A 26,443-nucleotide genomic window follows, 5' to 3' on the forward strand; every position below is an offset into this window, starting at 1 on the left:
CTTGCAGGGATCATATGGGGATAAAAGTTGGAAGGAATGCATCCTTGCAGAATGCAGCATTCTCAGAGGGGACAAATCCCTGTGTTCCCCCTACTTCTGCCTGGCCATCCATGCCCTTGGGCCCTCAACTCAGCTTAGGCGGGCAGCTTCCTGGAGTGGAAGGAACCTGTGCAGGGAGCAGGAGCCCTGATCGAGTCCTGACTCTGATGATCCCCACTATGTGCTGCTGAGCAAGCCACAGCCCTGCCCTCGCCTCAGTTCCCTCCTCTGTAGAACAGGGCTCTTAGCACAGACCGGCGAGCGTCAAATGCTACACTGAGTCTATCATGGCCTTATCTTTTTCTCTTTAATTTCTACGTTTTTTGTTTTATTCTTTCTGATTAAAAATATCACATATGTTCATGAAAATTCAAACATTACCCCAAACAGGTATGTACCAAGCGAAACCCAACCCTTATGAAGAATTGCTGCTCACTCATTGCTAATTTTGAGGTGGGGGGTAACTTTTAATTCTGATATAATTTCAAATTTACAAAAAAGTCACAAGAATAGTACACAGACTCTGGTATACCTTTTACGCAGATTTATCAATTATTGACATTTTGTCCCTTTTGGTTTATTTTTCTCTCTGTATACAGATGTATGTGTTTGAGTGTGTGAGTGTGTGTGTGTGTGTACTGTGTGTACGATCTCTTCCCAGGCTATTTGCGAGGAAGCTGCAGCCATGTGCCCTTTTACCTCCAAATGCTTCAGGGTGAATTTCCTAAGAACAAGGACATTCTCTTACAACGTAAGACTTACATAACCCCTGCAGTTAACAAAATCAGGAAACTCACCACTGATACAACACCATTATCTAGTCCACAGTCCATGTTCAAAGTCAGTTGTGTCATGACCTTTTCATAGGTTTCCAGCGAAAGTAGAAACATCCGGACGACAGAGAGATTTTCTTAAAGCTAACGTGTATTTAGCTTGAAGGATTGTGCTCGATTCTAAAATCATGCTCTCCCTGGTCCTTTTAGTTTTATTGGTGTTTAAGATGTCCCCTCTTTTATGAAATGGTGAGGGTAGAAAGTGGTTTATTTATTGTTTGCTTTTGATAGTCTTACTTGGCAAAATAAAAAGCGGCAGTTCTACATTTGTCCTCAAACCTCTTTTGCAGGAATCCCAAGGTGGTCCCTCCGGCACCACGGTTCTCCGAGTCCAGGTGAGTCAGATCACTGGACACTTTCCTGAAGCCTGTTGAGAGCATACCTGCTCCCAACACTGGGGGTGGGGCGTGGGATAAACAGCCACAGCCCTGCCTCTCGGGGAGCCCATGGCCTCTCACCCAGCAGAGTGCCCCTTTACTCTTTCTGTGGCTCTCCTGCATCCCCTACCTTGCAAGTCATGGGCAAGCAGAGCCCTTCTCCCACCATGAAAACCTGACCTCACTTTCCCAGCCTCCTTTGCAGCTGTAGGGCAGGCATATGATCTGGCTCAGCCAATCAGATGCACCCCCAGGAACTCTGAATCTTAGCAGGTGATACAAAGACGCGGTGATGGGATGTATCTGACAGAATTGGCGGCAGCCGCCCCAGGAGGTTTCCAGGGCCAGAGGAGCCTCAGGGCCAGTTTCACTGTTGTCCTCCCTGCTCTAGCCCTGAGGTGTGATTTGGCAGGGGTTCTGGCTGCTGTCCGGTCCTCCCTGGTTCCTGAGCTTAGCTCTCCAGCCAGCCCGAGGAGTCCGTGAGCTTTCTGTTGCTTTCAACGAAGAACCCTGACAATAAACAGAGACAAGTCAGCATCATGGAGATAGAGAGGAGCTGGGACCTGGAGCGTGGATACATAGGCAGTTGGCAGCAGTGATTCTGTGAGGTGGGTGGCCACAGAGGACTCTAGTTTCCTTATCTGGCTTGTGGATGGGACACCCTGTCTAGGTGCTAGGTAGGGTAGCCCGACAGGAAGTGCTGTGTGTGAGGGATAGAGGGATGCGAGAGGAGAGAGCGTGGAGCCCGAGGATGGGGCTGGGAGGAAGGAGATGAGCTCAAGGAAGGAGTGGGGGTGGCTTTGTAGGAGGAAACAGCCAAGCTGGGTCACACGGTTCCAACTGCCCAAAATATTTTTTGACCCTTTTCTATATGCCAAGCAGTGTATTGGTTAATGAAACAGTCTGGGGGGTAGGCATGTTATCCTCATTTTACGTATAAAGGAAGGGTTACACAGAGATGAAAGAGCTTGTACAAGATCAGAAATGCAGAAAGGGACAGAACTCACACCTGGGTCTAACTCCGACATTGATGCTCTTAAGAACCCAGACAGATGCTCAGATGAGAGACCAACGTCCCTGCCTCCATCCCTGAGTTTTTATTACTTCCTGTAAGTACTTCAAGTAAAATATACTCCCTGTAAGTACTTTGTGAGGCAATTTAGTCGAGTCATAGAATCTGGGGCCTGGGTCACTTTGTCAATACCAATCCTCCCCTCCTCTTCCCCGAGCTGTAGAAAAACCGGGTTCGCAAGAATGAGCTGCAGTGCACACCGTTGATTGCCCACCCAGGGACCCTTCTCCCTCCCACCACCCTCCCCCTCAGTACCTGCTGAGACTGGGTTTGTTCCAGGTGTTTTTCCTTCTCCTTCTGGGCTCAGGGCAGTAATAGTGGCAGTATCCACCTTGCTTGGGATAGATTCAGGCATGGGATGTGGCTCAATTCTAGCCAATGAGCAGTGTGAGACAGTCTTCTGAGGACTTCTGGGAAAAACTTTCTTTGGTCTTAAAATGGGACACAAGGATGAGATGTTTCCTGGGGTATTTTTTGTGTATGTTTTTTGTTTTGCTGCTATGGACATTGTTTTGTGACAATGTGATGTCTGGGGTGGCAGCAGCCATCTTGTGACCATGAAGCAAGCTAGCCAAGGACAACGCCACAAGCAGAGAATAAACCTGGGTCCTTGATGATGATGTTGAGCGGCAGGACTAACCTCTGCTGAAGCTAGTCTTCCCCTGGACTTCTTGTTCTGTGACAGAATACACTTTCTTTATTGTCTAAGCCAACTGAATAGAAGTTCTGTTTCTGGCCACTGAAAACATCTTTACTGATGCGTGAACTGTGGGATCAAAAAAATAAACATCCAACATACTAATGTTATATGCTAACAGCTGACAGCAGGGATAACAGCCATTGGTTAAATGAGAAAAACCTGATTCCTTGACAAAGGGAGGCCCTAAGAATTCCTTTCTCTGCTGGTTCAGAGGGGAGCCAGAGCAGTGGCCTGAGGCCCTGCCCTCTGCGTCTTGTCCAGGCATATGGGAGGGCTCCTGTCAGAGGAGAGGTCCACTCCTGGCCGGGTGAACTTCTGACTCCCATTTCCTGAAGGGTCAGTGGAGGAAAGCAGTTTTATTTACTGAATCAGGATGGAAAACAGATGTCCAAGCACCCCACTGGGCCCAGGCTCACCCTGGACAGAGGCTGGGCCTGTTCTCAGCCCTGACCCACCCACCAACCCCCTATCCCCCGACATCGAGTCCAGATGTGGATTCCTCCAAGCTCTAATAACAACTTTGATTTGTTTCAGTTAAGTAACCTTCGCCCCCCAGTTCAACCCTAAACTCATCAACTCTCCAAAGAGAAGAATAAGAGTTACTCTACGAAGCATTTGTAAGGAAGCCCTGGTGGGGCAGAGAAGCGTGTGGACTTGAGAAGCAGACCCACGTGGATTCCACCACAGCCTGGTCTCATACTAGCTGTGTGCGATCTCAGCCATTGTATCTGTCACCAGCTACCGTGTAACAAGCCACCACAAAACTCAGCGAGTTAAAACAACAACTGTTTATTTGCTTATGCTTCTAAAATTTGCGTAGGGCTTGATGGGATGGCTCCTTTATTCTCCGCCTGGTGTTGTGTTTTCTAAGTGAAGTCCATGGGACAATGGCACAGAGGAGATATGCACAGTACGCATGCCCACCCTCTTCCTTGCGTCCCTGTCCCTATATAGAGTTCCTTTCTCTTTTGGTCCTTCCTCACCCATCAGCCAGCCCGAGGTAGAAAACTTTGGGAGAATCCATGCATATCAAAAAGAGAAGCTCTTCCAGTAAGTGGCCTGAGGTGATTTCTAGAAACGGTTCCCTATTCAGTTGACCCAGAAGACCCCACAAAGTCATTCAAATCAAGAGGTCCAAATCTTCGTGTTCTCTTTAAGAACACCCGTGAAACGACCCTGGTCACCAAGGACATGCATACCCGAAAGCCTCCGGGTATCTGAAGGGTGTCACTTTACAGAGGCAGCATGTGCTGTCCCGTTGCTACAACGGCAGAGTTGGTAGGGCTGCCCCGGGCAAACTGTGCGGCTGGACATGGGGTCAGGGTCCCGAAGGAGTGCTGAATGTTTGCTGCACGGGATTGAAAACGAAGAGGGCAAAGCAGAACTTAGCGCTTCAGATGTCGATTCTCTCGTCATTGAGCACATATAGGCAAGAGTGCGCCTGTCCTAACACAGGTCCTGGCTGGCTTCACCCCTGCAAAAGCACGCCTGCCACTGAGATGCTCCTCATTAAAGGGCAGTAGATAGTTCCTAGACCAGAGAGGAGGCTGCACAGAAGAAAAAGTTATCCCAGAAGAAACACAGACTTATGGCCAGGAATAAATTCAGCATAAAATAAACGCAAATAAAAGTAAAAGCAGAAGAAAAAAAAGACATAAAAAATTGAGTTTCATGTGGTATTTTGTGCAGTGTTTCCATGGTTCTGGTGAGAATGAAATACATGTGCAGATACGAGCTATGAAATAGGAATTGCCTAACTGTCTTGATTCCACGAGTTAAATGCTCTAATATTTGCATTTAAAGCTGGCATTGCACAATATAAAGTTGAGCAGTAAAATTCATGCTAATATTTTAAAATTTTAATTTTTTCTGTAGTTAGAATAACATTAAGTAGCAAATAAAAAACACCATGATGGCTTGAGAGAGGCTACGGAAGAAAGCAGAGCTTTATATTTTCGTACCTTTGGAGTTAAGACGGGTAGGGAGGAAGCGGGGAGGGCAGCCCCCAGGCCTGTTGTAAGAACTTTGCCTTCTACTGTGAATGAGATGGAAATGTACCTGGAGGTTGGGAAGAGAAGGGCAGTGGCTGCAGTGTGGACCTGACCTGCCACTGCAGTGGGGAGTGGGAGGGGGGCAGGGAGCTGGGTGGCACGGTGGCCTGGCTGGGATGGTCGTGGTGGAGGTGGGAGAAGTGGCCGGATTCTGAACCGTTTTTTGGAGGATTTACCTGTCAACTCACAGTAAATCAATTTGGCATGGAAAACAGGTGTTATCAAATTCTCATTCTATAGGAGAGAAAACCAAACCTTGGAGAGACTGAGTGACGTGCGCCACGTCATGTAGTTGCTATGTCGTGTCCCTTGGCAGGCAGGAAGCCTGTGGGGTCTGTCAGAGGCTTAGTAGTAACGGGGCGTGTGTGGTATGCATGTAGGTGTGTCTGTGACGTGCCTTTCTCTGGGTCTTATTTGTCACCCATCTCCATCTGTCCCCTCACCTCCTTCCATCCTCCGTTCTCCTTACGCTCTGCAGACACACTCGTCTTCTCCTAGGCCCATTTCCAAGGGGCCTATGTGCTTCTGGTGCCCAGGGGAACCAATCTATGTCTATGAGAGGGTGTAAGTACGTGTGTGCCCCTGGTCGTGTTGGCATGCCTTACACGAGTCTGACTGTCTCTAGTGCATGCGTGTCTGAGTGTTACTTTGGCTGTGTGTGAGGCATACATGCATATCCCTGGCTGTGAGAACCTACATGTGTGGGGGCTTCAGTTACTGAGTGTGTGACGTGTGCATGTGTGTGCAAATGTGTGAGTGTAGGGAGGTGTCCTCTCTCCTCTCTACCCATTCAGATTGGCTCCCGTCCTAGGGGCCCAGGTCAAGCCTCCTCCATTTTCTGGGTCCTCACTTCCCACGGCCCTGTCTGTTGGAACCTGACTCTGGGCTAGCCCTGCCCCTTGGCAGGGGTCTGGCTGGTTTAGAGGAGTTTATCTCCTAGAATGCCAGCTCCCACAGACAGCAGAGCAGGGGGGTCTGCACACACACACTCTGCCCCCTGGTCAACCATCAGCTAGATCTCCTGGGGTCAGCCGCCCATCCCACCTCAGAAGGGCCTGGCAGGCAGGTCTGGCCGCCTGCAGCAGGCAGAGGCAGGTGGGGCAGAAAGTGGTTGCACCCCAAGGCTTCCTTCCTTCCTGTGGGTGGCCAGCTGGCCCTCCAGGCAGCAGGATGGAACTCCACACTCACCCTCTCAGTGAGCTCCCAGGGACTGGCTTGTTGGAGCCTTGGGACCCCAGAGACCTGCCCCCCTTAGAGAGGCTGGTGGGCCTCAGGACAGACTTGTCTTGTCCTTTGCTTCCTCCCCTCCCCCTCCCCTTAGAGGCCCTGGGCCTAGGGCCTCCTCCCTGAGCTCAGGCCCCAGAGCAGTCATGTGCTCTCTCTGTCTAAACCCCTTTTCCCTCTCTCTCCCCTTCTTGCTGTGCCATTGGTTCCTCCGAGCGCCCTCTTGCCTCTCCTATGGGTGCCAGAAGGTCCTTTTGCTTTAACCCACTGGAAATCAGGCCTTTGCTTTTAGCAAGGTGAGCAGATGCTGGGAAGTGTGGAGCCGCTTCAGTCCCTCCCTGAGGCCAGCCTGCACTTCCCTCAGTCCTGGCTGGCCCGCTGCCTCAGGGCCTCTGTTCTAGCTGTTTCCTCTGTCTGGAACGTTCTTCCTCAGACCCTGCTTGGCCTCTCCCTCTCCAAGCGTTTGTTGAAATGTCACCTTCTTAACGGGGCCTGCCTGGACCACTCGGTTTAATTCTGTGAGCTGTATGTGCCACGCACACGCCCTCGCACCCTCTTGCCCACCAGCACTCTTCATCTCCCGGCCCTGCTTTGCTCCTGTTTTTCCCCAGAGCACCCACCACCCACCTACATGCTGCGGAGCGTATGTGCTCTGTCTGTGTGTCTCCCCAACAGGAGTGTGGGCCTCACGAGGGCAGGAATCTTCGTTTTGTTCACTGATGTTTCCCAAGGGCCTGGAACCGTGTGGGGCCACTTTGGGTGCTCTGCACACATTTGTCTGGGTTGTTGTTGGGACTGTTGCTGAGAGAAGAGAGAACCTGAGGGAGGAATGGCTGCTCCTTGGAGGGGCCACGGAGGGGCGTTGCTGGAACTCTGGGGCTGCGGTCAGAGGGGCTAGACTCTATGCCCCGCCACCCGGGAGATGTCCAGCTTCCTTCTGCCCTCTTCCCCTGTGGGTGGCTGCAGGCAGGAACAACACCCCTCAAGCTGGCCCTGCACACGTATGTTGGTGCGCACCTGCGCACCCTGCATCCATGGCCCCACCTCCCACCCAGCCCTGTGCACGCGCCACTGACGTGGCTGTGGTTTTGAGGCCCCAGAGGTGCAGAGTAGAGTCAGGGTGTCCTGTTCTCTGCGGCTGCAGCAGCAGGGGCAGGTGGGGGTGGGGGACAGCCTCCCCTGCAGACGAGCACACGCAGAGGCTACTTTTCCTTCCTTCCTTATGCATGCACACACACGTGTGCACACAGAGGCTGGCTGCTCTTAGACCTCAGCATGGGGGCTGTGCGCCCATCTGTACCAGGCCCGCTGTGGGCAGGGAGAGGTGGCAGAGGAAGTCACTACACGCTCCCTTCCCAGTGTCTGAGCGTCCACCGTTCATGCTTCATGCCCGGTGCACGGCCATGCCTCGTTTGTCAGTTCTTCTCTTTGCGGGGAGTACTGCCCTCTTTCGCCTTCTGTCAAAACCACATCCCCATGCGAGGGGGCCCCCATTCAGCCCTCAGCAGGGTAGAGCTCCTCTGCCGCTGTGGTCCATCCATCGTGCACACACTGGCTCCCCCCGCCTCCCAGGTCCAGCCCAATCCCCTAGCCTGGCACCTTCCCTGCTCCAAGAGACTCGGCTTTGAGGGGAGGTGAGGGTGGCCTCGGGAACCAGGCATCCTGGGTTGAATGTTGGCTCTGTATGCCCTTAGGCAAGTCACTTAACCTCTCTGTGCCCATTTCCTCCTTCCCAGAGCTGTCCTGAGAATTCAGTAGGTTCATATATGCAAAGTGCGCAGCAGAGCACCTGCTGTGTGGGAAAGTTGTCAATAAATGTTAGCTGTCACTATTATTGTTTCCTGCCCCAGAGCCAGGAGGGGCCTGACAAATGGCCTTCGTCAGGGCTGGCAGCCCAGCTCTGGCCTCCCAGACTGAGCCGGGGGCTTCCAGGCCACCTGGGGGCTCACTGGAGACTCAGAGTGCCACCCTGGGGATCCTAATGCAGCAGGTGGGGTGGGGGTGGCTGGGGGAGCAGGGCTCACACCTTGGCCTGCCGTCATCCGGGGGGCAGGAAGCCCCCGAGTCCCACATCCTAGCCTCGGCTGGTCCAGCCCCTCCTCTTCTCTCTGCCTCTCCAGTGCCCTCTGCCTTGCAAGGTTCCTCTCAGCATCTCCTGCAGGAAGAATGCCCGTTGGCCCTGCTGCCTGAGGGCCGATGCCCCCGCTGCCTGGAGCCTTGGTTTTCTCAACTAAGAAGTGGATGCGAACTCCTGCATCACTGCTTAACCAGCATCACCAGTTAACGTCGGCGGTGCCAGAGCAGTGCACGGCCCTGGCAGCTCACCAGGACCGACTATTGGTGCCACCCGCTGTCCTGGGGCTCCGGGCAGGCTCTAGGAGCCCAGGCTCACAGCAGGCCATGGGAAAGCCCTGTTGACCAGGGTGGGCTGGAAGGAACTTTCGCCTCCCCTCCTTGGGCTCTGGGAGCTGAGAAGGGGGCACAGTGACTGGGGCTAGAACGTGGAGGTGCTCCCCCCAAACAGCCTGAAGGAAGGAGGAAGGAAGAGAGGACGAGCTGAGCACACCCTGGGCCCCAGAGGAAGTTGAAAGCTGGGCCGTGGTGTGACAGTTCATGGGCTGCACCGCAACTCCCCACCCCACCCTCACCTGCTGACGTCAGCAGGGAGGGCATGACCCTGGCACATCCCCTCCCCCAAGCTTGGGTCTGTGAGGTGGGGTCCCAGCTGGGAGGCTCCCCGTGCTGTGCTCTGTACAACTGGGCGGCCAGCAGAGCTTCGTGTCTTTTGGTCAGCATTGCCCTCTCTAGGCTCCTTTTGATGAAAGGTAGCGGGTCGACAGCACCTCTTCACCCCACCCCCGTGGCCTCACTTCTCCCAGGTGTGATCCTAGAAGATCGCTATTAAGCACCTACTATGCACCAGGTGGTTTTCTATCCACAAGCTCATTTAATCCTTCACAACACCCTGAGGGAGGCATTTTATAAATAAGGAAACCAGCTCAGAGAGGTTAAGGAACCTGCCTGAGATCACACAGCTTGTACGTGGCCAAGCTGGCCTTCCGACTCAGGCTCCAGTCATGAAGTTCCGCATGCCTACAGGTGAGTGAATTCATGCTGGAGGAGCTCTCGGACAGCTGGTGCCACTGGGCCTCTCATTTGTCAAGGAGGAAACGGACACCCAGCACTGGGAAGCCAGTGCCGCAGGCCATGCCACAGGCTCCTGGCAGAAGCAGGCAGGATTAGAGAACTTTCTCCTGGCGTGGGATGTCTGGCAGGAGGGGCTCTGCCAGGAAGGCTCCTTCCTTCACTGCCTCCGGGCCTCCGCTCAGGCCACCTCCTCGGAAAGAAGCCTTTCTGGAAAGTCCTAGGTGAAGTAGGGCCCTGTCACCCTCCTCCTCCTGGCCTGGCTTCATTCTTCTTCACTGCACTTACTGTCACTTGCAGTTTTATGTCACAAATTATTTATTTATTCCACCCCTCCAACCCAGCACCCCCTAGATGTGAGCTCCATGAGCTCAGGGAGGGTCTGTCTGGTTCACTTGCCTAGAACAGTACCTGGCACAAACTCAACAATTTTTTGTGGAATGAACGAATGAACAAAAGGAGTCAGGCAGTAGAGGAGGAAGTTTATGTTTATGGGGGAAAGTTTGGTGTGAAGACAAACTTATCAAGGGCAAGCTAAATAGATCATTCTAGGCGGAGGAGGGGAGTGAGAAGTAATTTAGAAATGAGAAGGGGCGGGGCCATCAGGTACAGCCATGCGGTCTGGCACATGCGTTGGACGGTGAATGGTGCCCCCTCCAGTTGTACAGTTCTCAACTTGGACAACAGTACGCGGCGCCCCTGGGGCTAGGGAAGAACACAACAGTTTTGGCCCCCTCAGCTGGGTCCTAGAGAGTGAGGGAGCCTGAGTGGAGGCAGCTCTACAGGTGCCTGCTGCAGGAGGAACAGGCTGTACCCTCCACGAGGACGCCACGTGGTCGCGGTCAGCAGTCTGCCATCCGGTGGCGTTGTTTCCATAGACAGCTCAACCAGGGGCAGCAACAGTGCTGCTGTTAACAATCGCTGGTACCTGGAGCGCCCAGCGGGACACAGGTGGGGAAATCACCCTGACACACCCCACAAACACACACCAAACGCTGTGGCCAAAGATAATCACAGCAGCGGAGGGAGGACTGTTTCCTGAGCCAGCAGTGTGCGCAGGAGGCAGAGGACACTGTGTTCTGAGACCTCTCCACCGAGCAGAGGACTCGGTGAGGAACTCGTCCCCCCACCCCCACCCCGCCCCCAGTCCCACAGTCTGGGCACAACAACAATTACCCTGTGATGTGGGGCCCGTCTCTGATGAGTCACCTTGCCCACAGCAGGGCTTGTCGGGCAGTGTTATCAGCTCCTCTGCTTACTTAATTCCTTGGTTGACATCACCACCGCCTCCGTCTTCTCCTTCTCTGCGCTGGAGCCTGCAGCCTGGTACATCCTGCAAGGAAAGGCGGTGGAGGTCTCTCATTGGCCAGAAGCTACCAGGGCAGGTAAATGGGGCCCCCCAGTTACTGGGCCTTTAGCCTCAAGGCGCTTGGCCTAGTTTCTTGCTTTGTTGCCTTGGGGCCTCAGTTTACTTCCCAGGAAATGCTATCTGGAGTCAAGTCCTGAGAGACACTCTCCGCCCTGGCCCCGTGCTTATTCCTTCTCTCTTTGTTCACATATGGGCCAAGCTGCTTGCCCTTGGGTGTGTCCTGCTGTAGCCTTAGGGTGCGGTCCGCAAGTCCAGCCCTCTGCTAGCTCAGACATTTGTTCCCCAATCCTGTCTGGTGCAGGCCTGGCTGCCTCTGAGCCTCTGTGGTGGGCCTTTGGGTCTCCAGGCTCTCCCCGGCTCAGACTGGGCTGGCCTTCTGCCTGCCTCTCCATCCAGCCCCTCTGCGCCAGGACCCAGCTCCCTCAGAGGCCCTCACTCCTTGCTCTGCCCCCGTCCCCCTGGGCAGCCTCCTGGGAGCCTAAGCCAGTCCCTCTTCTCTGGGCCAGCATTCCATTTCACCTCCCCTCACCTTGTCAGCCTTCTCAATGCTGACCTGTGGTCAGTGGCACACGGAAGGTGCCATGGGGTCAGTAGAGTGGTGACAGAGGTGACTAGAGACATGTGCAGTTCAATTTCAGCCTCACCCCGGTCTCCTTCTTTGCGCAGGTGGGATGAGAGGGGAGAATTTAGCTTCTCTCCCCACACTGTGCTGCTCTGCCCTCTCCGAGAGGGGCTCAGCTCGGCCGCTGGGGCGGGACCTCAGTCCCCGGTGGGAGGCTGCCCAAGCTTGGCAGGTGAGGGAGGTGGTGAGGGGAAGTGGGTGGGGCTGGGCAGGGAGAAGAGCCAACCCTTTGAACTGGGTCAACAGCATCCTCTGTGGCCCCAGGAGACAGTTCCTCAAATGTCACTGCCTGGGGCCAGAGAAGGGGGAGGGGGAGATTTCTCAACACCAGTCACTTTTACTCTAGTTATTTGACCAAAATGAGTTGTTCTTAGAAGGAAAAAGGAAAAAAACAAACAAACAGAGAAACCAAAACACCCCACCACTGAGGTCACTCCCGTGAACCTGCAAGCTGATGAGCCGATCCTGGGGCCAGATAGCATACCTGGGCCAGGGCTGGTTCTCCTCCACCTCTGTCCCCAGAGAAAGCCATCAGAGCTCTGCCCGGCCACTCTGCACCCGCCTCGACCCTGACTCCACCAAGAGAGCGGTGGGTACGTGCCAGGCAGACCTGGGTGGTATTCCGTTTTGCCCCTTTCCTGCTGGGGAACTCAGACGAGTTACTTTATCTCTCTGAGCTTTCCTGTTCTCGTCTATCAAATGAGGTGGTACCCTTGCCTGCTTCCCAGGATGGGTAACTGAGCCAGTTGCCTGCTTGGCATAGAGCCGGACATACCGTGAGAGCAGTGAATGGCACCCATGGCTTCCACTGCTGTTATTCATTACTAGGACCTGGGAGAAAGTGCAGATAACTCAGGACAGCGGGCACCTGGGGCCCCCTCCCCCCAGCTCTCCAGCCCAGCCCCTTTGTCCCCTCTGCCCTTGTTCAGAGCCCCCTGTTAATCCCCTTTCTGGCTGTCTGCTTTCTCTGCCTAGACAAGGGCTGGGGCAAGCCCGCCTTGTCCCCCTTTCCAGCCCTTCCTCCCAGGACCCAGTGCTGTCCACAGGGGCTGTGATGCCCAGTGTCAGAATTGTTCCCAGCCTGGGGCAGTGAGGGCCACCACGCTCAGCTCCCTTACAGCAACTGCAGTGGTTTACTCAACAAAGCCCCAAAGTTTGCCCCCACCACACAGGGAGCGAGATGCTGAACTGGCATGCTAGTAAGCCTGAGTATTCTGGCTCCAGAGCTAAGACTCTATCCATTCTGTCCTGCTGCTGTTCCTTCCAGTCTTTTCTGCATCCATATGACTCAGTCTTCTCATCTGCAAAATGGGTATAATAATTCCTTCTCCTTCTTCCTCATCCGGAGGAGGGGAGGAGAATGGGGTTAGGCTGGGAAGTTGCGAGGAGGTAGAGCCCCTGCTGTGTCGGACGCAGTTGAACCTGGCTGGGGTGGGAGATGTAACAGGATATATTTTGACAGGAGGTGAAGGAGGCCAGGCCAGTCTCCACCCTTCCAGCTGCCCAAGCCCCGTGCCTGAGCCCACAGCGCCCCCTGCTGATGAGTCAGTCCAGAAGCTCCCTGTGGGCAGCCCCAGCCCCACACTTTGTGTTTCCCTAAGGGGACCACTGGGAAGGTGTCGCCCTGCCCTCAGGGAGCCCATTCTGAGGGTGGATCTGAGGGCAGATGTGCACCCATGGCTCAGGAAGCCCAGACTGGGGGTAGGGAACCAGTGCTTCTGTCTGAGAAGGGAGCTTCCTAGGCCAAGAAGGTCACCTGTCTCCTCCGGCAAACCCGCTGAAGTCTCCTTCAGAGAGAGAGGTCTGCAGCCTGGGAGGAAGCCATGTGGTCTGCTCCCAGCCCAGCAGTGACCCCTCCATTAGCGCTCCCTCCCACTCCCCTCCCACCCCCTCCCACGTGGGCCGTGAGGGAGACCTCAGGTGAGGGCAGACCCTGAGAAATCAGGGTGAGGGCTGGTCAGGTCCCTTGCTCGCCCTCTGGCTGGGCCCCCTCATCACACCCTCGACATCCGGGATGGTCTTCCCAGCCCTCTGGAGCCCATGCCCACCTTCCTCCTCATCAGACCTTTCTTCCACATCAGCAGCAGCTTCATCATCCAGCATTTCCTTAGCCTGATTCTGTGTTGGGTTCGGGGGATTCAGAGAGACACAAGCCCCTGCTTGCACCCCAGAAACAGAGATATGGCATTCCCCCGTCCCCCCCACCTACCCTTTCCTCATTCATCCCCAACATCTTCCCTGCTCTGGGCTCCAGGACCCGCCCTCGAGGAAGGCAGCCATAATACACTCCAGCTTAAAATCCAGCCACCTGTGGCCGCCTCCCCTCCCTGGAAATTCTACACTCATCCCCCCACCCTGGGCTCTGCTCACTGTCTTTGAGATTTTCCCCTTAATCTGCATCCTTCCCGGACTGCATATATAAAGCCCAGATTGTATTCCTCCTCCTTCAGGAAGCCTTCCTGGATGGATCCCAGCCTCAATGATTTCCCCGACTTCCGCCTGCTGCAGGATCTCCTGGCACACCCTGCTTTGTCCTGGGTACATTTATTATCATTTCTGCCCCATAGGAACTCCAGGGCTCAGGAGGGAATACCTATCACCTCCTTCCCTGTACTCGGGGCGAGACACAGGGGACAGTCCATATACGCTCCTTTAAGTCAACTTAAATCAGTGGTTCTCAACTGGGCACAGTTTTGCTTCCAGGGGATATTTGGCAACGTCTGGAGTTAATTTCGGTTGTCACTACTGGGAGGTGGGTGCTGCTGGCATCTAGTAGGTAGAGACCAGGGATGCTGCTAGCCACCCTACAATGCACAGCACAGCCTCCACCACAAAGAAATATCCAGGCCCAAATGTCAACAATGTTGAGGCTGAGAAACACTGATTTAAATAAACCCACAGATTGAGAATTAAAATAGTGGCCAAGAAGGGGGCAGTGGCTCATGCAGGAGAAGGAGCCAGAGCAGGCATCTCAGAGTAAACACTGGCTTCCTGTCCATGCAGCCTTTACACTCCCACGCGCCTCATCACACCTCTTTCTGGGCTGGTCATGTCTTGTATAAGTGGAGGCCGATCTGAGCCAGCAGAGGAGGAGCCAGGGCCTACCCAGAGAGTCTGTGGGGAAACGGGCTCTGTGTGGGGGAACCCTTTGGGAGCAGGGGGTGGCTTGGCCTCAGTTAAGTCACCTGTAAAATGGGGATGGGTGGCCCCTTCCAGTCCTAAAGGTCAAAGGTTCTAAACCGTGTCTCTCGGATGTGCTCATTTTCCCCTCTGCTGATGGGCAGGACCCCTCCCGAAGGGCTGAAGGTGGAGTACCAGCCACCAGCCCCTTAAACAGATGTGGGGGTTATTGTGGCTCCAACTGCCCTCCCAGGAAACAGCTGTAAGAACAAGAATGCTTTGATAGGCTTCAGCAAAGCTGCCTCCATGTCCCCGGGGACTGCCTGGGTGGGGGGCATAGAGAGCCTCCAGCTGGGAACAGCTGTTAGCCAGGCCCCAGTGCAGAGGTGGAGGCTGAGAAGGGTGTCCCCCTCCTTTGGTTGGGGTTAAGAATGTCCCAGAGGCTGGTTTCCCTGAGACAGCCCTCTCTAGGTCCTCTTTAGGGTCCTCCTCTGTGCCCTCCCTGGGTGGGCTCGGTGACCGGGACTCTCGGGAGCTGAGCAGATATAAATCTCTCCTCTTATGAGGAGCTCCTCCATTGTGAGGGGCCTGGCTCCCATCCCTGGTGCAGGGACCACCAGGAGGGTGGGCGGAAGCCAGCCCTTCCAGCCCCCTTAGTCCCGGAGTGTCCCTGGGTCTCTGGTTAGCAAGAGGACCCAGAGCTCACAGACCTGCCTCACCCAGGGGCCAAACCTTTCCGCGTGGCCTTGTGGGTGAGGCTGTGTTTTAGAGTTAGACAGCCCTGGGGACAGATGCTGGAATCTCTCCCGAGGCATTCATTTAACTCCTCTGAGCCTCAGTTTCTTTGTCTGTAACGGGCATGATAACAGTTCCTGCCTTATGGCTTGTTGGGAGGGTTGACTGAGGTAATGTATGGAAAGCCCTTACCACAGTTCCGGGGGCACGGCTGGCACTCAAGAAATGCTGGCAGTTGTGGTTGTCATCTTCATCGTCCTCATTATCACCTTTACCATTTGGGGTAACATCTTTCCAGAATACAGCTTCCAGGTAATCTATTGATTTAGCCTGATGTGAAAAACAAAGTTCTTTGGGAACACCTTCAGGGTTTTTTTTTTTTTAGCAGCTTGAAGGGCACAGTTGGGAGAAGCTTTAGCCCCAGAAACACCTTGGACATTTGGGGTTCAGGCTGAGAACCCAGATGAGGGATGGCTGGGGACACGGTTGATATTGGCTGTCACCTTCAGCAAGTGTGTGAGAAAGCACGAGTGTGATTTGTGCTCAGTCTGTGTGTGTGTGGCATGTCGTGCGTGCTCTGGGTGGGGTATGTGTGCTGGGTGTTTGCTAAGTGGGCACTTTTCCCGTCCGGTGCGTGTGAGGGCTTCTGTGTGTGTCTGGGTTTATCTGCCTCTTTCTTTCCTAAGCGAATGCGTCTGCGTGACCCTCTGCTTTTGCAGTTGTGTGTGTTTTGGGGTACCTGGTAGTTGGGTCCTTTCCAAAGGTGTCATTGTGGGTTTGACTGGTGGGAGCTGCGGCTGAGTGAGGCGCTCCAGGGCTGAGCTGAGCCAGGAGGGGGCCCAGGCTGCTGCCTCAGGAGGGCTGGCTTTGGAAAGGTCCTTTCAGACGAGCAGAGGTTAAAGATTCTTCTTTCCTAAGGTAAATAGTACTTATTAAATCTAACTGAGCAAGGAGTGGGTTTCGAGTTCCACCCTGGACCAGTTCTCTCATTTTACAGATGGGGTGGGGGTGTGTCTGAGACATAGGCAGTGATGGGAACGGCTTGAGCTCTGGACTGCCAGGGCTGTGGGCTGCTGTCAGGAGTCTCCCCGGCCCCACTCCCTACCCTGAATGGTCCCTCAGGCTGAGGTGGGAGTCTTGACAGAGAACCTGGGCCGGGCACAGCCTTCAACTGGGCTTGGGCAGGGACTTCTCTGGGAACAGACTCCTAGAGGGGAGGGTTCCCCCCATAAACAGTGACTAATTTTTTTAGTATTAGTGTATCCCAAATATTGCATGGGACATTCTTATACTAAAAAATGATTCATTCTTTGCCTTAAATTCAAATTTAACTGGGCACCCTATATTTTTATTTGCTAACTCTGGCAACTTCACTTCAGGGCCAGTAGGCTGGGGGCTGGTGGAGAAGTGTGGAGGCTCCAGTCGTGTTCCACCTGAGCACAGCCAACTCAGGCCAACCCAAGTCACCTCGTCCCTGTCGTGTTTCCTGGGGCCAGCCTTGCGCCAAGAGCAATGGGAGTAACCCACTCTGAGATTCATGCCCTCTGCCTGGCAGGTCCACATGCCCTAACTCAGTGGACCCGAGTGTGGAATCAGGGTTAGTGTAGGGTCTCAAAACCAAACTGGTCAATGAGAGCTCTCCTACAGATGCGGCCACTGTTTTTTAAAAGTCAAGAGATTCTGAGGCTGGCCCGGTGGCAGAGTTGGTAAGTTTGTGCACTCTGCTTTGGTGGCCCAGGGTTCCTGGGTTCAGATCCTAGGCACAGACCTGCACGCTGCTCAAGCCATGCTGTGGTGGCATCCCACATACAAAACAGAGGAAGATTTGCATAGGTCGTAGCTCAGGGACAATCTTGCTCAAGCAAAAAGTGCAAGATTGGCATAGAGGGCCATCCTTCCTCACCAAAAAAAAAAAAACAAAGAAAAAGGTCAAGAGATACTGTTGTGAAGAATAAAATGCAAATTTGTTTAAAGGCAGGCATTAAATAATAGCTTTTGACTATTACAGCTCTTCCTCATCTAGAGAATACCAATGTGTAATTACTAGGGGGAGGCACACTTTTGGGGTTTTCACACTGGAAAAAGTCTGAGGACTACTAGGACTGAGGACTCTAGAAATTGACCTTTCATGTACTGTGGAGTCAGTGGGCATCTGGTGAAGCTTATGGACTCCCTCTTGGAATAATGTTTTCAAATGCGTAAAATGAAATCTACAAGACTGCAAAAGAAGCCAATGGTACGAAAATACAGATATGAAAACATTGAGGAAACAGCTTGACGATGTAGTGACATTTGCTCTTATTTCTTGACACTTTAGTGGTGCTCATTTTAAAGTAGCGATGTGTAAACTGGTGTTTCAAAAGACCTTGAAACAACTCTAATGTGTTTGAAAAATGTCAGGGATTTCTATTAGTGACAAAGTCATACTTTCTGCAAATACTACTGTAGATTGTTCCCTACACTTACAATGAAAGGAAATGCTAAATTTCTGTTAGAGGCTTGTGAAAATAAAGATGTATTTTTTCCCATCCAAAGTCATGGCCCCCTGAATTCTATCCACACACCTCCAGGGGAGTGTCTGTGGTCCCAGGTTAAGGGCACCTGCTCTCGTGGGAAGCCCCACAAGAGGACTTAGAATGGAGGATGGACAAGAGTCACCCGTAGTCAGAAACAGGGAGAAACCAGAGGGAAACGTGATGGGCCACCTGAGGGCGTGGGTTGGAGTGTGGTGGACTGTGTCTGCCAGCAAGACCTCTGGGAAGACCCCAAGCATGCTCCCACCCACACTGCTGAACCGGCAGGGTAGCCCTCGGGTTGAGCATTGCCCTCTGAGCATCTCCTTAGTGCTGGAGTGTACAGTCAGCCCAGGACCCTGGGGCCTGGGGTGTTCTGGCGAGAAGGCCCTGAGGGGAGAGCCTCAGGCAGAGCTGGTAACGGCTGAGACAGGGCCCGGTTCTTCTACTGTTTTTTTAAGTAGGGGAACGACTCCCACAATACAACACAAATGCAGATGTGAAAGTACATAAGCAATTTGAGAAGGGTATTGTCACAGGAATAAGGACATTATAACAAGGACCTTTTGGAATTCATAAATATCGTCCTCTTGTAGGATATTTACTCTAGCCCCAGTGTGACGGTTGGTTAAAACATAAGGCTGAGCTAATCCACCATATCTGCATTCCAAATATTTGACATTGGGGTTAATCCTGAACTCATTTTTAATTTCTACTTTTCCCAATTTTATTGAGATATAATTGACATATAATATTGTGTATATTTAAGCTGTAAAACAATGATTTGATATACATATATATATATTGTGAAATGATTACTACAATAAGTAGAGTTATTCATCACCTCACATAATATAATTTTTTTCTCTTGTGACAAGAACTTTTGAGATCCACTCTCTTAGCAACTTTCAAATATACAATACAGTATTGTTACTGTAGTCACCATGCTGTGCATTAAATCCTCAGAATTTATTAATCTTATAACTGGGAGTTTGCACCTTTTGACCACCTTGACTCACCCCGCCGCTCGACCTCTGGTAACCACCAATCTGTTCTCTGTGTCTGCGAGTTCCATTTTTATAGATTCCACATGTAAGTGAGATCATACAGCGTTTGACTTTGTCTGACTTGTTTCCCCGGGCCCGGGTCTGAGAGGAGCGGTGGGCACCTGTGGGGTGAAGGGGGGGGAGGCAGGGACGGAGGGAAGATGTGTCCAAGCCAGAGCTGGGTCTTGTCTCGGTGGGGTGAGAGTGAGCAGGATAAAATGCAGAGGGGAGGAAAATACGAGGAAGTTTCTGGAAATCTGTGGCTTTTGCCTTCTTTCTGAACTTCCCTTCCCTTCCCCTCACCCCTCATCCCACCCAGAGCCAGGATCCAATTTCCTCTTTTTTCAAAATACAACTCAAAACAGATTTAATCTCGGGGGACTGTTCTGTGAAGGAAACCTGTAGAGGCAAGCTGTCTCTGAAGTTGTAACAGAAATATATATCTCTCAAGAGTATGAAAATAAACGTCCATTTGGCTCGTGAAACAAGTCGAATCTTGGGCTGCTGGCCACCTGCGTCCTGCCTGCAGGTAGACATCAGCTAGCGCCACATCTCAGGTTTGGTGTCCCTCCCCCGCCCCCACTCCATGGGGATTTTTCAGAAATAGCCACATGGAAACCCTAAATCTGGGGAGGGGCTAGCACCCTGTGAGCCACGGTGGAGGCTAAGAATGCAGATTCCTGGGCTTCCAGCCTCATGCACTGGAATCTCCTGGTCACCACTGGGGCTTCTGCCTCAGGCAACCTGGGCAAGCCCACTCTGAGCAACCTTGGTCCGCTGGCTGCTGGCCCTGCTCGCTCTGATCAGTGCTGGGGCCTCTCTGTGCAGTGCTTCAGAGACTGGCTTTGGGATGGAACTTTTGAGCCCTTGAAAACTGCCTCCTGATGTCCTCAATCCTTCTGAAGTGGGGTCATATGTGGTGGGATGGGTATTGTTTAGTGTGTGAAACATGTGGCACCCTCTGGTGCCAGGTGCAGAGAGGGCATAGGATGACAGAGGATGATGTGTTAGGTCAACTGGCATGTGCTGTCCCAGCCCCCCGTGTTGTCAGATGTGGTGTAGGAATGATGATCCCTGACCTCCCGTCGCTCATGGCCACGGAAATGAAACAGATGGTCCCACAGAAAGCCCAGACCTTCCAGGCCCTGTGACAAGCTGTCTCCGATCCACCACCCACTGCGAGCCACTAGGGTCTGTGGTCCTAGGAGCCAAAAGAGCTTTAAATTCCTACTAGGAATCATAAGGCCAGCATTTCCAAAACTATCTTCTGAGCAACATTAGCATGTCATGGAATATAAGGTGGCATTCTCCCACAAATATACAAAACTAGCAATGTTTTTCCTTTAAAATTTATTTTGAAAAAGTATGTGTGTGAAAAGTGATAAATACGTTCCTACACTTATCATCATATGAGAAGCCGTCTTTACAGAATGGGATGCTCTACCCAAAGATGCCAGGAAGTCATATGGGGGCTTGCTCACTGCAGGAATGACGTTAAGATGCTGTAGTCCAATACGTTTGGAAATGCTGTGCTGGACTGTGAGATCCTTGAGGGCAAGAGTCAGGACTGATGTGATAATGCATCATATATACTGGTGTTATAAGAGTCATACGTTGGTGGGCTGTTACATTAGGGGCCCCCAAGGAACCCCAAATTCTGGTATTCATGCCATTGTATAGTCCTTTCCCACATGTGGGCTTGGGCATGTGACTTGCTCTGGCCAATGTGCCACAAGGAGCCCGGTGCAAGCATAGATCTGACAAACGCTTGCTTCTCCTCTTGAGGTTTGTCCTCTTGGAACTCTCTCAGGGAGGCAGCCACCAAACGGTAAAGAAGCGTGGGCAGACCAATGAACGACAAGGCAGCATCTGGAGAGAGAGAGAGGCCACGTGGAGGAGCTGAGACACTAGATATTTTAGTGAAGACTTCTTGGCCTTACCAGCCTTGCCCAGGTGAAGGAGTGATGCAAGCTGATGCAGAAGAACCACTCAGCGGAGCCTCACCCAAATTCCTGATCCACAAAGTCCTGAGACTTTTTGCTGTTTTAAGCCTCTAAGTTTTGGGGTAGTTTGTTACACAGCAATAGATAACTGAGATGCTTGTAGTAGGTGTGTAATAAATGTGTATGGAAAGAATGAATGGCAAATTACAATGCCAGCTCTGGTGCTAATCCCTTACACTGGTCCGGCATACTCATTAAGCCTCAATCACATCTATTTTCTGGTGTGAGTCCTGTGATGGTTCATTTTATGTGTTGACTTGACTGGGCCACGAAGTGCCCAGATAGTTGGTCAAACATTATTCTGGAAAGGTATCTTTGAATGAGATTAACATTTAATTGGTAGAATGAGTGAAGTAGGTTGCCTTCCATAATGTGGGTGGGCCTTATCCAATCAGTTGAAGGCCTGACTAAAACCAAAGGCTGACCCTCCCCTGAGCAAGAGGGAATTTGCCTACCTGACAGCTTTCAAACTGAGGCACTGGCTTTTCCTGCTTCTACAGCAGCCTGCCAGCCTTCAGACTCCAAATGGGACATTGGCTCTGCAGATCTTGGACTTGCCAGGCTCCATAACTGCATAAGCCAATTCCTTATCATAAATTTCTTTATCTATATAGACATATATATATATATATTGGTGGAAGGTAGAACTTGTGAGTGACAACCTTGGATGTTTAGCAGAGGAGATTTCTAAGCAAAGGGTTAAAAATGTGGCCTGGCTTCTCCTTACTGCTTCAAATAAAATGTGAGAGGAGAGAGACAAATTGAAGGAATTGTTAAGCAAAAAGGAACTAGAACTTGATGATCTGGAAAATTCTCAGCCTATCCATGTTGCAAAACTGGGAAAGCACGTCCTGGAGAAAACACCAAGGGCGTGGCTGGACCATCATTCCATTAAGAGATTACCCGCAAATTTAATTAGCCATCTCAGCTGAAGCCAGGAATAGAGATGGGATTATACCAGCAGAAGGACTGCCAGCTGGGACTAAACGGGATAGAGAAAATGGAATGAAGGAAGGCTGTCAGATTTCTGGGATCTACAGGACGGGACAATAGAGCTATCCAGCTTCAAACATGGTTAGCCTTCAAGAAAAGGGAAAAAAAAAAATTGAGGCCAGCCCCGTGGCCAAGAGGTTAAGTTCGCGCTCTCTGCTTTGGCGGCTCAGGGTTTCACCGGTTCAGGATCCTGGGCGCGGACATGGCACTGCTCGTCAAGCAACGTTGAGGCGGCATCCCACATGCCACAACTAGAAGGACCCACAACGAAGAATATACAACTGTGTACTGGGGGGCTTTGGGGAGAAGGAAAAATAAAAAATAAAAACTAAAGGGAAAAATGACCCTGAAGGTCATTCAGAGAACATCAGGGCTGCCACTCCCACCATGGGCCCAGGGGACAGAGCTGTTTCCTCCTGGTCCCAGAGACTGGGCCCACTTCCTCAGTTTCAGACAGCCAGGATGCCACCGCTCAGTGCCTCAGGGGCAAGGCCTCCTGTGCCCAGCAGAGCTGAGGGGGCAGGGCCACTGTCTAGGGCCACGGGGGACATACTATGCTCCCAGTGGGCACGGAGAACAGAATATCATTCTGAAGAAGATTATTCTGGAGCTTTAAGATCAAATGGAATTTGCCTTGCTAGTTTTGGACTTGCTTGGGACCTGTTACGACTTTCTTCTTTCCAATTTCTCCCTCTCGGAATGGCCATGTCTCTCCTGTGCCTGTCCCACACTGTTGTGTGGAAGCACATAACTTGTCCGGTTTCACAGGGTCACAGTGGGAGAGGAATTCCGCCTCAGGATGAATCCTACCCTGAGTTGCACCCATATCTGATGTAGATGACACTGAGTGAGACGTTGGACTTGGGCTGGATGTGGAACGGGTTAAGACCTTAGGGGCTGTTGGGATGGGGTGGGTGTATTTTGCATGTGAGAAGGATGTGAATTTGGGGAGCTAGATGGCAGGAGGTTATGGACTGACTTGTGCCCCACCAAAGTTATATGTTGAAGCCCTAACCCCCAGTGTGACTGTGTTTGGAGAAAGGGCTTTTAAGGAGGTACTTAAGGTTGATGAGGTCATAAGGATGGGGTCCTAATCCAATAGTAGTGATGTCTTTATAAGAGACACCAGAGATCTCTCTGTCCTCATGTGCACAGAAAAAAGGCCGTGTGACGACAAGGACACAGCAAGAAGGTGCATCTGTGAGCCGAGGAGAGAGGTCTCACCAGAAACCAAGTCAGCTGGCACCTTGATCTTGGACAGCCAGCCTCCAGAGCTATGAGAAAATAAAATTCTGTTGTTTAAGCTGCTCAGCCTGTGGTATTCTGTTATGGCAGCCCAAGCAGATGGCTACAACTCCCCACGACAACTGATGAGTGGGCAGACATGCAGGCTTGGACTTCCATTCTGAAGTCCACGAATCACTGGTTCAATTGTTCTGGCAATATTGAAGTTCTACTATGGATCAGATACTGTATTAGACACTGGGTTTCAACGGCAAGCAAAATGGTCACAATTCCTGTCCTTGTGGAGCTCAAAGTCATGTGAGGGAGATGGACCTTCATCAAACAATTACTCAAATAGACATAAAATAATGACAGCGGTGAGTGCTATAGAAGGATGTCACCTAGTCAAGAAGGTCAGGGAGGGGGCTGGCCCCGTGGCTGAGCGGTTAAGTTCGCGCTCTCCGGTGCAGGCGGCCCAGTGTTTTGTTGGTTCGAATCCTGGGCACAGACATGGCACTGCTCATCAAACCACGCTGAGGCAGTGTCCCACATGCCACAACTAGAAGGACCCACAACGAAGAATATACAACTCTGTACTGGGGGGCTTTGGGGAGAAAAAGGAAAAAATAAAATCTTTAAAAAAAAAAAAAAGAAGGTCAGGGAAAAGTTCTTGTTGAAGTGACACCAGACCTCAGAGATGAAGGGTGATTAGGAGTAAACCAGGTAAAGAAGGGAAGGAAGGGTGTTCCACGCAGAAGGAACAGCATGTGCAAAGGATGCTCCCACCAAGGAGGGAGTTGGTGGGCGTTCAGAGGACTGGAAGAAGGGTCCCCGACCAGAATGGAGAGAGGAGGGGCAGCGGGACGGCGTTCAAAAAGAGGCTGATCTCCACACTGGGCAGACCATGGCAAGGCTTTGTCATAAGAGCAGTCGGAAGCCACTGAGCTGCCCTAACCTGGGCATTGGAAAGGTCACCTCTGCATTTCCAAAAGATGCCTGTGGCTGCTGTGTGGAGGAAGAGCTGTGGAGACCAATGTGGAGGCTATTTCAAGAGTTCAAGAGAGACGTGGAGGGGCTTGGACCAGAGTGGTGGCAACAGAGATGGAAGGAAGGACTAGACTGAAGAGCTGTTTATTAAGGTAAAACAACTGGCTTTGGTGCTGAGTTGTGTAAGGGAAGTGAGGGGTGGGAGGAGTCAGGGATGATCTGAGGTCTCTGAGTTGAGCACCTGGGCAGGTGGTGGTGCTGTTCAGTGAGGGAGAGAAGATGGTGAGGACCAAGTCGGGGTGGGGGACAGCTGCTTACTATTGGGTGAACTTGGCAGGTAGTTTTAAGCCTCTGTATACCTCAGTTTCCCTATGTAAGTGCTGTGAGATGAGCAGAGGGTCTGGCTCAGAGCAGCTGCTCCTGCATATCACGGCCTCCTGTCTCTTCCTCTGTGAGGTGGCATGAGCAGATGCTATTGTTCCCATTTTAAGGATGAGGAAGCTGTCTCTGTAAGGTTGGAGTCTCGCCCAAAGTCACACACCGTTGGAACCAGGCTTATAGGGAGGTAGTGGCAAGAGCTGTGCCTCTTCGCCAGGCTGCCTTTAACATCAGCTTACAGATCCCAAGAGCAGAAATGATTCATTTATAAGCTGCTCAGTCATCACTGGAGGCCTAATAAGGGGTGGGGAAGAGGGGACAAAGTCCAGGTGGGAAATGCCATTGGAGGAGGGGCAGAGGAGCATCGGAGGGAGGGCAGGCCCAGAGTCCTTAGAGGGGCAGGAAGTTAAACACCAAGCTCATTCAGTAGCCAACTTCCAAAATCTAGGGTGCTCACAAAGTTTACTTTTTACTCACATAAAGTCCAAGATGGGTCCTCTGATTGGCATACAGCCTTCCTCTGAGATTTAGGCACCCAGGCTCCTTCCATGTTGTGGCTCTGCCATCTCCTAGACCATGAGGTCTTGGCAGGTGGGGAAAGAGAGCTAGATAAGGAACATTTACTTCTTAACATCCTCAGCCCAGAAGAGAGACACGTTGCTTCTGCTCACACTCCATTGGCCATCCTTGAGGACAAAGGAGTTGGAAATGTAGTCCAGATGGGTGCCCAGGAAGAGGAGAAAATGAGTTTGGTGACCAGCTACCCAGCCCTGCTACAACACGTCAGACCTACAACTTGGTCAAGAGAGTCAGGGGGAAGGCTGCCCAGGCTCTGCTGGAATTTCCCCAGGACGGGAGAGGGCCATACATCGGCTTGATCCCAGCTTGATCCCAGTACACTGGCTGATGGTTGGCAGGGAGGGCCGCTTCGGGGTACCCTCTTATGGACCATGGAAATAGCCTCTGGCCAAGGCCAGTGGGAAACCTGTCCTGAGTTCCTTAAGAGAGTGGGCTGTGAGGAGGTAGTAAGGAAAGCCCCGCTGCATTGCACCTGCTAAAGCTTTTGTGGACTGGAGGGGGAGGGGCATTGTTGTGAACTTTGAGTGGCCTCAAGGAAGGGAAAGCCTCACTGAGAAGGAACATTTGAGCAAAGACATGAAGATGCTGAGTCATGAGGATACTTGTGAAAGGGCGAAGGGAACAGCAGGTGCAAAGGCCCTATGAAAGGAGCAGGCCTGCTGTGTGCAGGTCTCCATCGCAATAATCTAGGCCAGAGAGGATGGTGGTAACAGTGAGTGGGGGCGAGGGGAGAAGTGGTTCGTTTCTGGATCTATGTTGTAGGTATATCCCTCCTTCCCTCATTTCCTTCCTTTCTCGGTTTTCTAGAAGGGACTAATGAAGGCACACTGAAGTGTTCCCACTTCTGCACCCTTTTCTAGACTGTAAACCACATGAGGGCCGGGACTGGGCCTGACTCCTCTCCTTACCCTCATACCCGGCACAGGGAGGGCCCATCACCAGGGCCTGGGAGACATGTCTGTGGGGAGAATGCACATCCTCCTGAGTCATCAGATTTCCTGGGGCTGAGCCCAGGCCCTGCTTGTCAGCATATTGCTCACTGATGTGGAAAGCTTTCCTGTGGTCTAGACACTCCTGTCCCCAATCTAAAGAGATCTTCTAAAGAAGGTCAGTGTATCCAATCAAGGGAGGTGGGGCCTCAGTGTCATGAGTAAGGGAGTCACAGGCTACCTGCTGGGAAGACAACGTCATAGGTTCTATTTTGTCCGGGATGTGCCCACCTGCTGATTTCCCAGGAAGTGACCGGAAGCACATACAGCTGTGCCCAGGAGGGATCCCTGGCCCAAACCAGCTTGGCCCTGCGCTCAAGCGTGGAGTGTTGGGCTCTGCATTGCTCACTCATTGACGTGCAGGAGGGGTCTCCAGCACCTTCTAGGGGGTGTCTTGAGCTTGCTCACTGGGTGCCCTTTACCACTGCCCTCCAGCATTTGTTTA

General features: G+C 52.2%; 2 long non-coding RNA genes across 4 annotated transcripts in view; one reads left to right on the top strand and one right to left on the bottom strand.

Annotated features, from left to right (window-relative positions):
- Positions 1-9,902: 9,902 nt before the first annotated feature.
- Positions 9,903-11,577, bottom strand: LOC103561998 (uncharacterized). The gene is made up of 3 exons (XR_547609.2): positions 11,339-11,577; positions 10,617-10,773; positions 9,903-10,145 (listed from the first exon to the last, which is right to left on the bottom strand). It is a non-coding gene; the product is annotated as an uncharacterized lncRNA (long non-coding RNA).
- Positions 10,693-26,443, top strand: part of LOC103558400 (uncharacterized) — a 37,380-nt gene continuing 21,629 nt past the window's right edge. For all 3 annotated transcript variants that reach the window (XR_011526565.1, XR_011526566.1, XR_011526564.1), the window contains exon 1: positions 10,693-10,825. This is a non-coding gene — a long non-coding RNA (uncharacterized lncRNA). The remainder of the gene's footprint in view (positions 10,826-26,443) is intronic.

The sequence above is a fragment of the Equus przewalskii genome, chromosome 14 (genome assembly GCF_037783145.1).
Source record: "Equus przewalskii isolate Varuska chromosome 14, EquPr2, whole genome shotgun sequence".
Classification (NCBI taxonomy): domain Eukaryota; kingdom Metazoa; phylum Chordata; class Mammalia; order Perissodactyla; family Equidae; genus Equus; species Equus przewalskii.